The following is a 13,691-nucleotide window of genomic DNA, read 5'->3' on the forward strand; positions in this document are numbered from 1 at the left end:
AAGGCCTGCGATGCTGGATTTTGCATACAGGGCCCAGAGCATCGTGGGGGTACAGAGTGTGCGGAAGCCGAAACGGTTGCTGCCACGAGGTGGCAAGGAGACAGATAAAGCCTCTTCCCCATAAACTGACCCAGAACAGCAATTTAGGGCTCACGGAGTGGTTGCACTCCTTCACTTAGGCAAGGCAAGTCCAGCTCTTCCTTCGAGGCTAGTGCTCACTTTGAGCTTCACATTTGCTATAGAGCAGAGCAGGATGAGCTTGCAACTAGGAAGTGCAAGCACAATGCTTCTTTGCACAAAACTAACTCATGGTCTATGCTGAGTCATGCTGGCATATACTGAAGGCCCTGTCGTTACATATGCTTATCAGGTTGCTTTGACGCCTGCTGAACGGAGCTTTCAAAAGTGGAAAAATGCCATTGGGATCACACTCCTGTTTCGCGGTTGACTTCCAGCCTTAGTACAGGCTGAGTCTAGCATGTCCAAAGAGACACAATTAACCCACTGGGCCCTTCGCTGACTCACGTTTTTCTATACCCGCTATTCTGGGTATAGCGAACTGCCTAAAGGACGGACGCTGGTGGATGCCCAAGAGGTCTCTGCATCTTCCGTACGCCTGTGGTTTTACACCACGAACTGTGCTTCTGTGGAATTTGGATCGCACGCTGACCTTCGCCTTGAGGAATTGCTTACATCACATAAGACGTGTTGGAAGGAAATAGAAACAGAGTGCTTTGTTTTGTTGAGCTTACCTAGGGCAAGGACGACCACCTCCTTGGCGAGTTAGGGATTCTTGAACTGTGTTTCCGAAGCTGTTTGGAGGTCAGAAAAAAAAAACCGTCCCAAGGAAAAGTGCAGTGTGCTGCACCTTACTCTGCAAACACAGAGCGACTCTGAAAGGCCTGAGATGCTGGATTTTGCATACAGGGCCCAGAGCATCGTGGAGGTACAGAGTGTGCTGAAGCCGAAACGCTTGCTGCCACGAGTGGCAAGGAGAAAGATAAAGCCTCTTCCCCATAAACTGACACAGAACAGCAATTTAGGGCTCACGGAGCTGTTGCACTCCTTCACTTAGAAAAGCTAAGTCAAGCTCTTCCTTCGAGGCTTGTGCTCACATTGAGCTTCACATTTGCTATAGAGCGGAGCAGGATGAGCTTGCAACTAGGAAGTGCAAGCACAATGCTTCTTTCCACAAAACTAACTCATGGTCTACGCTGAGTCATGCTGGCATGTACTGAAAGCCCTGCCGCTACAAATGCTTTTCAGGTTTCTTTGACGCCTTATCAACGGAGCTTTCAAAACTGGAAAAAAAGCCTTTGGGATCACACTCCTGTTTCCAGGTTGACTTCCAGCCTTAGTACAGGCTGAGTCTAGCATGTGAAAAGAGACACAATTAACCCACTGGGCCCTTCGCTGATTCAGGTTTTCCTCTACCAGCTATTCTGGGTATAGCGAACTGCCTAAAGGACAGACGCTGGTGGATGCCCAAGAGGTCTCTGCACCTTCCCTATGCCTGTGGTTTAACACCACGAACTGTGCTTCTGTGGAATTTGGAACGCACGCTGACCCCCTCCTTGAGGAATTGCTTACCTCACATAAGTCGTGTTGGAAGGAAATAGAAACAGAGTGCTTTGTTCTGTTGAGCTTACTTAGGGCAAGGGCGACCACGTCCTTCGTGAGTTAGGGATTCTTGAACTGTGTTACCGAAGCTGTTTGGACGTCGGAAAAACAAACCGTCCCAAGGAAAAGTGCAGTGTGGTGCACCTTACTCTGCAAACACAGAGCGACTGTGAAAGGCCTGCAATGCTGGATTTTGCATACAGGGCCCAGAGCATCGTGGAGGTACAGAGTGTGCTGAAGGCGAAACGGTTGCTGACACGAGGTGGCAAGGAGAACGATAAAGCCTCTTCCCCATAAACTGACACAGAACAGCAATTTAGGGCTCACGGAGCTGTTGCACTACTTCACTTAGGCAAGCTAAGTCAAGCTCTTCCTTCGAGGCTTGGGCTCACATTGAGCTTCACATTTGCTATAGAGCAGAGCAGGATGAGCTTGCAACTAGGAAGTGCAAGCACAATGCTTCTTTCCACAAAACTAACTCATGGTTTACGCTGAGTCATGCTGGCATGTACTGAAAGCCCTGCCGCTACAAATGCGTTTCAGGTTGCTTTGACGCCTTATTAACGGAGCTTTCAAAGCTGAAAAAAAAGCCTTTGGGATCACACTCCTGTTTCCAGGTTGACGTCCAGCCTTAGTACAGGCTGAGTCTAGCATGTCAAAAGAGACACAATTAACCCACTGGGCCCTTCGCTGATTCACGTTTTTCTATACCCGCTATTCTGGGTATAGCGAACTGCCTAAAGGACGGACGCTGGTGGATGCCCAAGTGGTCTCTGCATCTTCCGTACTCCTGTCGTTTTACACCACGAACTGTGCTTCTGTGGAATTTGGAACGCACGTTGACCCTCTCCTTGAGGAATTGCTTACCTCACATAAGACATGTTGGAAGGAAATAGAAACAGAGTGCTTTGTTCTGTTGAGCTTACCTAGGGCAAGGGCGACCACGTCCTTTGCGAGTTAGGTATTATTGAACTGTGTTCCCGAAGCTGTTTGGAGGTCGGAAAATCAAACCGTCCCAAGGAAAAGTGCAGTGTGCTGCACCTTACTCTGCAAACACAGAGCGACTCTGAAAGGCCAGCGATGCTGGATTTTGCATACAGGGCCCAGAGCATCGTGGAGGTACAGAGTGTGCTGAAGCCGAAACGGTTGCTGACAGGAGGTGGCAACTAGAACGATAAAGCCTCTTCCCCATAAACTGACACAGAACAGCAATTTAAGGCTCACGGAGCTGTTGCACTCCTTCACGTAGGAAAGCTAAGTCAAGTTCTTCCTTCAGGCTTGTGCTCACATTGAGCTTCACATTTGCTATAGAGCAGAGCAGGATGAGCTTGCAACTAGGAAGTGCAAGCACATTGCTTCTTTCCACAAAACTAATTCATGTTTTACGCTGAGTCATGCTGGCATGTACTGAAAGCCCTGCCGCTACAAGTGCTTTTCAGGTTGCTTTGACGCCTTATGAACGGAGCTTTCAAAACTGGAAAAAAAGACTTTGGGATCACACTCCTGTTTCCAGGTTGACTTCCAGCCTTAGTACAGGCTGAGGCTAGCATGTCAAAAGAGACGCAATTAACCCACTGGGCCCTTCGCTGATTCACGTTTTTCTATACCCGCTATTCTGGGTATAGCGAACTGCCTAAAGGACGGACGCTGGTGGATGCCCAAGAGGTCTCTGCATCTTCCGTACTCCTGTCGTTTTACACCACGAACTGTGCTTCTGTGGAATTTGGAACGCACGTTGACCCTCTCCTTGAGGAATTGCTTACCTAAGTGAAGGAGTGCAACCACTCCGTGAGCCCTAAATTGCTGTTCTGGGTCAGTTTATGGGGAAGAGGCTTTATCGTTCTCCTTGCCACCTCGTGGCAGCAACCGTTTCGGCTTCAGCACACTGTGTACCTCCACGATGCTCTGGGCCCTGTATGCAAAATCCAGCATCGCAGGCCTTTCAGAGTCGCTCTGTGTTTGCAGAGTAAGGTGCAGCACACTGCACTTTTCCTTGGGACGGTTTGAATTTCCGACCTCCAAACAGCTTCGGAAACACAGTTCAAGAATCCCTAACTCGCCAAGGACGTGGTCGCCCTTGCCCTAGGTAAGCTCAACAGAACAAAGCACTCTGTTTCTATTTCCTTCCAACACGTCTTATGTGAGGTTAGCAATTCCTCAAGAGGAGGGTCAGCGTGCGTTCCAAATTCCACAGAAGCACAGTTCGTGGTGTAAAACGACAGGCGTACGGATGATGCAGAGGCCTCTTGGACATCCTCCAGCGTCCGTCCTTTAGGCAGTTCACTATACCCAGAATAGCGGGTATAGAAAAACGTGAATCAGCGAAGGGCCATTGGGTTAATTGTGTCTCTTTGGACTTGCTAGACTCAGCTTGTACTAAGGCTGGAAGTCAACAGCGAAACGGGACTGTGATCCCAAAGGCTTTTTTCCCAGTTTTGAAAGCTCCGTTCATAAGGTGTCAAAGCAACCTGAAAAGCATTTGTAACGGCAGGCCTTTCAGTACATGCCAGCATGACTCAGCGTAGACCATGAGTTAGTTTTGTGGAAAGAAGCATTGTGCTTGCACTTCCAAGTTGCAAGCTCAACCTGCTCTGCTCTATAGCAAATGTGAAGCTCAATGTGAGCACAAGCCTCGAAGGAAGAGCTGGACTTGCCTTGCCTAAGTGAAGGAGTGCAACAGCTCCGGGAGCCCTAAATTGCTGTTCTGTGTCAGTTTATGGGGAAGAGGCTTTATCGTTCTCCTTGCCACCTCGTGGCAGCAACCGTTTCGGCTTCAGCACACTGTGTACCTCCACGATGCTCTGGGCCCTGTATGCAAAATCCAGCATCGCAGGCCTTTCAGAGTCGCTCTGTGTTTGCAGAGTAAGGTGCAGCACACTGCACTTTTCCTTGGGACGGTTTGATTTTCCGACCTCCAAACAGCTTCGGAAACACAGTTCAAGAATCCCTAACTCGCCAAGGACGTGGTCGCCCTTGCCCTAGGTAAGCTCAACAGAACAAAGCACTCTGTTTCTATTTCCTTCCAACACGTCTTATGTGAGGTTAGCAATTCCTCAAGAGGAGGGTCAGCGTGCGTTCCAAATTCCACAGAAGCACAGTTCGTGGTGTAAAACGACAGGCGTATGGATGATGCAGAGGCCTCTTGGACATCCTCCAGCGTCCATCCTTTAGGCAGTTCACTATGCCCAGAATAGCGGGTATAGAAAAACGTGAATCAGCGAAGGGCCATTGGGTTAATTGTGTCTCTTTGGACTTGCTAGACTCAGCTTGTACTAAGGCTGGAAGTCAACAGCGAAACGGGACTGTGATCCCAAAGGCTTTTTTCCCAGTTTTGAAAGCTCCGTTCATAAGGCGTCAAAGCAACCTGAAAAGCATTTGTAACGGCAGGCCTTTCAGTACATGCCACCATGACTCAGCGTAGACCATGCGTTAGTTTTGTGGAAAGAAGCATCTTGCTTGCACTTCCAAGTTGCAAGCTCAACCTGCTCTGCTCTATAGCAAATGTGAAGCTCAATGTGAGCACAAGCCTCGAAGGAAGAGCTGGACTTGCCTTGCCTAAGTGAAGGAGTGCAACAGCTCCGGGAGCCCTAAATTGCTGTTCTGTGTCAGTTTATGGGGAAGAGGCTTTATCGTTCTCCTTGCCACCTCGTGGCAGCAACCGTTTCGGCTTCAGCACACTGTGTACCTCCACGATGCTCTGGGCCCTGTATGCAAAATCCAGCATCGCAGGCCTTTCAGAGTCGCTCTGTGTTTGCAGAGTAAGGTGCAGCACACTGCACTTTTCCTTGGGACGGTTTGAATTTCCGACCTCCAAACAGCTTCGGAAACACAGTTCAAGAATCCCTAACTCGCCAAGGACGTGGTCGCCCTTGCCCTAGGTAAGCTCAACAGAACAAAGCACTCTGTTTCTATTTCCTTCCAACACGTCTTATGTGAGGTTAGCAATTCCTCAAGAGGAGGGTCAGCGTGCGTTCCAAATTCCACAGAAGCACAGTTCGTGGTGTAAAACGACAGGCGTACGGATGATGCAGAGGCCTCTTGGACATCCTCCAGCGTCCGTCCTTTAGGCAGTTCACTATACCCAGAATAGCGGGTATAGAAAAACATGAATCAGCGAAGGGCCATTGGGTTAATTGTGTCTCTTTGGACTTGCTAGACTCAGCTTGTACTAAGGCTGGAAGTCAACAGCGAAACGGGACTGTGATCCCAAAGGCTTTTTTCCCAGTTTTGAAAGCTCCGTTCATAAGGCGTCAAAGCAACCTGAAAAGCATTTGTAACGGCAGGCCTTTCAGTACATGCCAGCATGACTCAGCGTAGACCATGAGTTAGTTTTGTGGAAAGAAGCATTGTGCTTGCACTTCCAAGTTGCAAGCTCAACCTGCTCTGCTCTATAGCAAATGTGAAGCTCAATGTGAGCACAAGCCTCGAAGGAAGAGCTGGACTTGCCTTGCCTAAGTGAAGGAGTGCAACAGCTCCGGGAGCCCTAAATTGCTGTTCTGTGTCAGTTTATGGGGAAGAGGCTTTATCGTTCTCCTTGCCACCTCGTGGCAGCAACCGTTTCGGCTTCAGCACACTGTGTACCTCCACGATGCTCTGGGCCCTGTATGCAAAATCCAGCATCGCAGGCCTTTCAGAGTCGCTCTGTGTTTGCAGAGTAAGGTGCAGTACACTGCACTTTTCCTTGGGACGGTTTGAATTTCCGACCTCCAAACAGCTTCGGAAACACAGTTCAAGAATCCCTAACTCGCCAAGGACGTGGTCGCCCTTGCCCTAGGTAAGCTCAACAGAACAAAGCACTCTGTTTCTATTTCCTTCCAACACGTCTTATGTGAGGTTAGCAATTCCTCAAGAGGAGGGTCAGCGTGCGTTCCAAATTCCACAGAAGCACAGTTCGTGGTGTAAAACGACAGGCGTACGGATGATGCAGAGGCCTCTTGGACATCCTCCAGCGTCCGTCCTTTAGGCAGTTCACTATACCCAGAATAGCGGGTATAGAAAAACGTGAATCAGCGAAGGGCCATTGGGTTAATTGTGTCTCTTTGGACTTGCTAGACTCAGCTTGTACTAAGGCTGGAAGTCAACAGCGAAACGGGACTGTGATCCCAAATGCTTTATTCCCAGTTTTGAAAGCTCCATTCATAAGGCGTCAAAGCAACCTGAAAAGCATTTGTAACGGCAGGCCTTTCAGTACATGCCAGCATGACTCAGCGTAGACCATGAGTTAGTTTTGTGGAAAGAAGCATTGTGCTTGCACTTCCAAGTTGCAAGCTCATCCTGCTCTGCTCTATAGCAAATGTGAAGCTCAATGTGAGCACAAGCCTCGAAGGAAGAGCTGGACTTGCCTTGCCTAAGTGAAGGAGTGAAACAGCTCCGGGAGCCCTAAATTGCTGTTCTGTGTCAGTTTATGGGGAAGAGGCTTTATCGTTCTCCTTGCCACCTCGTGCAGCAACCGTTTCGGCTTCAGCACACTCTGTACCTCCACGATGCTCTGGGCCCTGTATGCAAAATCCAGCATCGCAGGCCTTTCAGAGTCGCTCTGTGTTTGCAGAGTAAGGTGCAGCACACTGCACTTTTCCTTGGGACGGTTTGATTTTCCGACCTCCAAAAAGCTTCGGAAACACAGTTCAAGAATCCCTAACTCGCCAAGGACGTGGTCGCCCTTGCCCTAGGTAAGCTCAACAGAACCAAGCACTCTGTTTCTATTTCCTTCCAACACGTCTTATGTGAGGTTAGCAATTCCTCAAGAGGAGGGTCAGCGTGCGTTCCAAATTCCACAGAAGCACAGTTCGTGGTGTAAAACGACAGGCGTACGGATGATGCAGAGGCCTCTTGGACATCCTCCAGCGTCCGGCCTTTAGGCAGTTCACTATACCCAGAATAGCGGGTATAGAAAAACGTGAATCAGCGAAGGGCCATTGGGTTAATTGTGTCTCTTTGGACTTGCTAGACTCAGCTTGTACTAAGGCTGGAAGTCAACAGCGAAACGGGACTGTGATCCCAAAGGCTTTTTTCCCAGTTTTGAAAGCTCCGTTCATAAGGCGTCAAAGCAACCTGAAAAGCATTTGTAACGGCAGGCCTTTCAGTACATGCCAGCATGACTCAGCGTAGACCATGAGTTAGTTTTGTGGAAAGAAGCATTGTGCTTGCACTTCCAAGTTGCAAGCTCATCCTGCTCTGCTCTATAGCAAATGTGAAGCTCAATGTGAGCACAAGCCTCGAAGGAAGAGCTGGACTTGCCTTGCCTAAGTGAAGGAGTGCAACAGCTTCGGGAGCCCTAAATTGCTGTTCTGTGTCAGTTTATGGGGAAGAGGCTTTATCGTTCTCCTTGCCACCTCGTGGCAGCAACCGTTTCGGCTTCAGCACACTGTGTACCTCCACGATGCTCTGGGCCCTGTATGCAAAATCCAGCATCGCAGGCCTTTCAGAGTCGCTCTGTGTTTGCAGAGTAAGGTGCAGCACACTGCACTTTTCCTTGGGACGGTTTGATTTTCCGACCTCCAAACAGCTTCGGAAACACAGTTCAAGAATCCCTAACTCGCCAAGGACGTGGTCGCCCTTGCCCTAGGTAAGCTCAACAGAACAAAGCACTCTGTTTCTATTTCCTTCCAACACGTCTTATGTGAGGTTAGCAATTCCTGAAGAGGAGGGTCAGCGTGCGTTCCAAATTCCACAGAAGCACAGTTGGTGGTGTAAAACGACAGGCGTACGGATGATGCAGAGGCCTCTTGGACATCCTCCAGCGTCCGTCCTTTAGGCAGTTCACTATACCCAGAATAGCGGGTATAGAAAAACGTGATTCAGCGAAGGGCCATTGGGTTAATTGTGTCTCTTTGGACTTGCTAGACTCAGCTTGTACTAAGGCTGGAAGTCAACAGCGAAACGGGACTGTGATCCCAAAGGCTTTTTTCCCAGTTTTGAAAGCTCCGTTCATAAGGCGTCAAAGCAACCTGAAAAGCATTTGTAACGGCAGGCCTTTCAGTACATGCCAGCATGACTCAGCGTAGACCATGAGTTAGTTTTGTGGAAAGAAGCATTGTGCTTGCACTTCCAAGTTGCAAGCTCAACCTGCTCTGCTCTATAGCAAATGCGAAGCTCAATGTGAGCACAAGCCTGGAAGGAAGAGCTGGACTTGCCTTGCCTAAGTGAAGGAGTGCAACAGCTCCGGGAGCCCTAAATTGCTGTTCTGTGTCAGTTTATGGGGAAGAGGCTTTATCGTTCTCCTTGCCACCTCGTGGCAGCAACCGTTTCGGCTTCAGCACACTGTGTACCTCCACGATGCTCTGGGCCCTGTATGCAAAATCCAGCATCGCAGGCCTTTCAGAGTCGCTCTGTGTTTGCAGAGTAAGGTGCAGCACACTGCACTTTTCCTTGGGACGGTTTGAATTTCCGACCTCCAAACAGCTTCGGAAACACAGTTCAAGAATCCCTAACTCGCCAAGGACGTGGTCGCCCTTGCCCTAGGTAAGCTCAACAGAACCAAGCACTCTGTTTCTATTTCCTTCCAACACGTCTTATGTGAGGTTAGCAATTCCTCAAGAGGAGGGTCAGCGTGCGTTCCAAATTCCACAGAAGCACAGTTCGTGGTGTAAAACGACAGGCGTACGGATGATGCAGAGGCCTCTTGGACATCCTCCAGCGTCCGTCCTTTAGGCAGTTCACTATACCCAGAATAGCGCGTATAGAAAAACGTGAATCAGCGAAGGGCCATTGGGTTAATTGTGTCTCTTTGGACTTGCTAGACTCAGCTTGTACTAAGGCTGGAAGTCAACAGCGAAACGGGACTGTGATCCCAAAGGCTTTTTTCCCAGTTTTGAAAGCTCCGTTCATAAGGCGTCAAAGCAACCTGAAAAGCATTTGTAACGGCAGGCCTTTCAGTACATGCCAGCATGACTCAGCGTAGACCATGAGTTAGTTTTGTGGAAAGAAGCATTGTGCTTGCACTTCCAAGTTGCAAGCTCATCCTGCTCTGCTCTATAGCAAATGTGAAGCTCAATGTGAGCACAAGCCTCGAAGGAAGAGCTGGACTTGCCTTGGCTAAGTGAAGGAGTGCAACAGCTTCGGGAGCCCTAAATTGCTGTTCTGTGTCAGTTTATGGGGAAGAGGCTTTATCGTTCTCCTTGCCACCTCGTGGCAGCAACCGTTTCGGCTTCAGCACACTGTGTACCTCCACGATGCTCTGGGCCCTGTATGCAAAATCCAGCATCGCAGGCCTTTCAGAGTCGCTCTGTGTTTGCAGAGTAAGGTGCAGCACACTGCACTTTTCCTTGGGACGGTTTGATTTTCCGACCTCCAAACAGCTTCGGAAACACAGTTCAAGAATCCCTAACTCGCCAAGGACGTGGTCGCCCTTGCCCTAGGTAAGCTCAACAGAACAAAGCACTCTGTTTCTATTTCCTTCCAACACGTCTTATGTGAGGTTAGCAATTCCTGAAGAGGAGGGTCAGCGTGCGTTCCAAATTCCACAGAAGCACAGTTGGTGGTGTAAAACGACAGGCGTACGGATGATGCAGAGGCCTCTTGGACATCCTCCAGCGTCCGTCCTTTAGGCAGTTCACTATACCCAGAATAGCGGGTATAGAAAAACGTGATTCAGCGAAGGGCCATTGGGTTAATTGTGTCTCTTTGGACTTGCTAGACTCAGCTTGTACTAAGGCTGGAAGTCAACAGCGAAACGGGACTGTGATCCCAAAGGCTTTTTTCCCAGTTTTGAAAGCTCCGTTCATAAGGCGTCAAAGCAACCTGAAAAGCATTTGTAACGGCAGGCCTTTCAGTACATGCCAGCATGACTCAGCGTAGACCATGAGTTAGTTTTGTGGAAAGAAGCATTGTGCTTGCACTTCCAAGTTGCAAGCTCAACCTGCTCTGCTCTATAGCAAATGCGAAGCTCAATGTGAGCACAAGCCTGGAAGGAAGAGCTGGACTTGCCTTGCCTAAGTGAAGGAGTGCAACAGCTCCGGGAGCCCTAAATTGCTGTTCTGTGTCAGTTTATGGGGAAGAGGCTTTATCGTTCTCCTTGCCACCTCGTGGCAGCAACCGTTTCGGCTTCAGCACACTGTGTACCTCCACGATGCTCTGGGCCCTGTATGCAAAATCCAGCATCGCAGGCCTTTCAGAGTCGCTCTGTGTTTGCAGAGTAAGGTGCAGCACACTGCACTTTTCCTTGGGACGGTTTGAATTTCCGACCTCCAAACAGCTTCGGAAACACAGTTCAAGAATCCCTAACTCGCCAAGGACGTGGTCGCCCTTGCCCTAGGTAAGCTCAACAGAACCAAGCACTCTGTTTCTATTTCCTTCCAACACGTCTTATGTGAGGTTAGCAATTCCTCAAGAGGAGGGTCAGCGTGCGTTCCAAATTCCACAGAAGCACAGTTCGTGGTGTAAAACGACAGGCGTACGGATGATGCAGAGGCCTCTTGGACATCCTCCAGCGTCCGTCCTTTAGGCAGTTCACTATACCCAGAATAGCGCGTATAGAAAAACGTGAATCAGCGAAGGGCCATTGGGTTAATTGTGTCTCTTTGGACTTGCTAGACTCAGCTTGTACTAAGGCTGGAAGTCAACAGCGAAACGGGACTGTGATCCCAAAGGCTTTTTTCCCAGTTTTGAAAGCTCCGTTCATAAGGCGTCAAAGCAACCTGAAAAGCATTTGTAACGGCAGGCCTTTCAGTACATGCCAGCATGACTCAGCGTAGACCATGAGTTAGTTTTGTGGAAAGAAGCATTGTGCTTGCACTTCCAAGTTGCAAGCTCATCCTGCTCTGCTCTATAGCAAATGTGAAGCTCAATGTGAGCACAAGCCTCGAAGGAAGAGCTGGACTTGCCTTGGCTAAGTGAAGGAGTGCAACAGCTTCGGGAGCCCTAAATTGCTGTTCTGTGTCAGTTTATGGGGAAGAGGCTTTATCGTTCTCCTTGCCACCTCGTGGCAGCAACCGTTTCGGCTTCAGCACACTGTGTACCTCCACGATGCTCTGGGCCCTGTATGCAAAATCCAGCATCGCAGGCCTTTCAGAGTCGCTCTGTGTTTGCAGAGTAAGGTGCAGCACACTGCACTTTTCCTTGGGACGGTTTGATTTTCCGACCTCCAAACAGCTTCGGAAACACAGTTCAAGAATCCCTAACTCGCCAAGGACGTGGTCGCCCTTGCCCTAGGTAAGCTCAACAGAACAAAGCACTCTGTTTCTATTTCCTTCCAACACGTCTTATGTGAGGTTAGCAATTCCTGAAGAGGAGGGTCAGCGTGCGTTCCAAATTCCACAGAAGCACAGTTGGTGGTGTAAAACGACAGGCGTACGGATGATGCAGAGGCCTCTTGGACATCCTCCAGCGTCCGTCCTTTAGGCAGTTCACTATACCCAGAATAGCGGGTATAGAAAAACGTGATTCAGCGAAGGGCCATTGGGTTAATTGTGTCTCTTTGGACTTGCTAGACTCAGCTTGTACTAAGGCTGGAAGTCAACAGCGAAACGGGACTGTGATCCCAAAGGCTTTTTTCCCAGTTTTGAAAGCTCCGTTCATAAGGCGTCAAAGCAACCTGAAAAGCATTTGTAACGGCAGGCCTTTCAGTACATGCCAGCATGACTCAGCGTAGACCATGAGTTAGTTTTGTGGAAAGAAGCATTGTGCTTGCACTTCCAAGTTGCAAGCTCAACCTGCTCTGCTCTATAGCAAATGCGAAGCTCAATGTGAGCACAAGCCTGGAAGGAAGAGCTGGACTTGCCTTGCCTAAGTGAAGGAGTGCAACAGCTCCGGGAGCCCTAAATTGCTGTTCTGTGTCAGTTTATGGGGAAGAGGCTTTATCGTTCTCCTTGCCACCTCGTGGCAGCAACCGTTTCGGCTTCAGCACACTGTGTACCTCCACGATGCTCTGGGCCCTGTATGCAAAATCCAGCATCGCAGGCCTTTCAGAGTCGCTCTGTGTTTGCAGAGTAAGGTGCAGCACACTGCACTTTTCCTTGGGACGGTTTGAATTTCCGACCTCCAAACAGCTTCGGAAACACAGTTCAAGAATCCCTAACTCGCCAAGGACGTGGTCGCCCTTGCCCTAGGTAAGCTCAACAGAACCAAGCACTCTGTTTCTATTTCCTTCCAACACGTCTTATGTGAGGTTAGCAATTCCTCAAGAGGAGGGTCAGCGTGCGTTCCAAATTCCACAGAAGCACAGTTCGTGGTGTAAAACGACAGGCGTACGGATGATGCAGAGGCCTCTTGGACATCCTCCAGCGTCCGTCCTTTAGGCAGTTCACTATACCCAGAATAGCGCGTATAGAAAAACGTGAATCAGCGAAGGGCCATTGGGTTAATTGTGTCTCTTTGGACTTGCTAGACTCAGCTTGTACTAAGGCTGGAAGTCAACAGCGAAACGGGACTGTGATCCCAAAGGCTTTTTTCCCAGTTTTGAAAGCTCCGTTCATAAGGCGTCAAAGCAACCTGAAAAGCATTTGTAACGGCAGGCCTTTCAGTACATGCCAGCATGACTCAGCGTAGACCATGAGTTAGTTTTGTGGAAAGAAGCATTTGTGCTTGCACTTCCAAGTTGCAAGCTCATCCTGCTCTGCTCTATAGCAAATGTGAAGCTCAATGTGAGCACAAGCCTCCTAGGAAGAGCTGGACTTGCCTTGGCTAAGTGAAGGAGTGCAACAGCTCCGTGAGGCCTAAATTGCTGTTCTGTGTCAGTTTATGGGGAAGAGGCTTTATCGTTCTCCTTGCCACCTCGTGGCAGCAACCGTTTCGGCTTCAGCACACTGTGTACCTCCACGATGCTCTGGGCCCTGTATGCAAAATCCAGCATCGCAGGCCTTTCAGAGTCGCTCTGTGTTTGCAGAGTAAGGTGCAGCACACTGCACTTTTCCTTGGGACGGTTTGATTTTCCGACCTCCAAACAGCTTCGGAAACACAGTTCAAGAATCCCTAACTCGCCAAGGACGTGGTCGCCCTTGCCCTAGGTAAGCTCAACAGAACAAAGCACTCTGTTTCTATTTCCTTCCAACACGTCTTATGTGAGGTTAGCAATTCCTGAAGAGGAGGGTCAGCGTGCGTTCCAAATTCCACAGAAGCACAGTTCGTGGTGTAAA

The sequence above is a fragment of the Kogia breviceps genome, chromosome 10 (assembly GCF_026419965.1).
Source record: "Kogia breviceps isolate mKogBre1 chromosome 10, mKogBre1 haplotype 1, whole genome shotgun sequence".
Taxonomy (NCBI): domain Eukaryota; kingdom Metazoa; phylum Chordata; class Mammalia; order Artiodactyla; family Physeteridae; genus Kogia; species Kogia breviceps.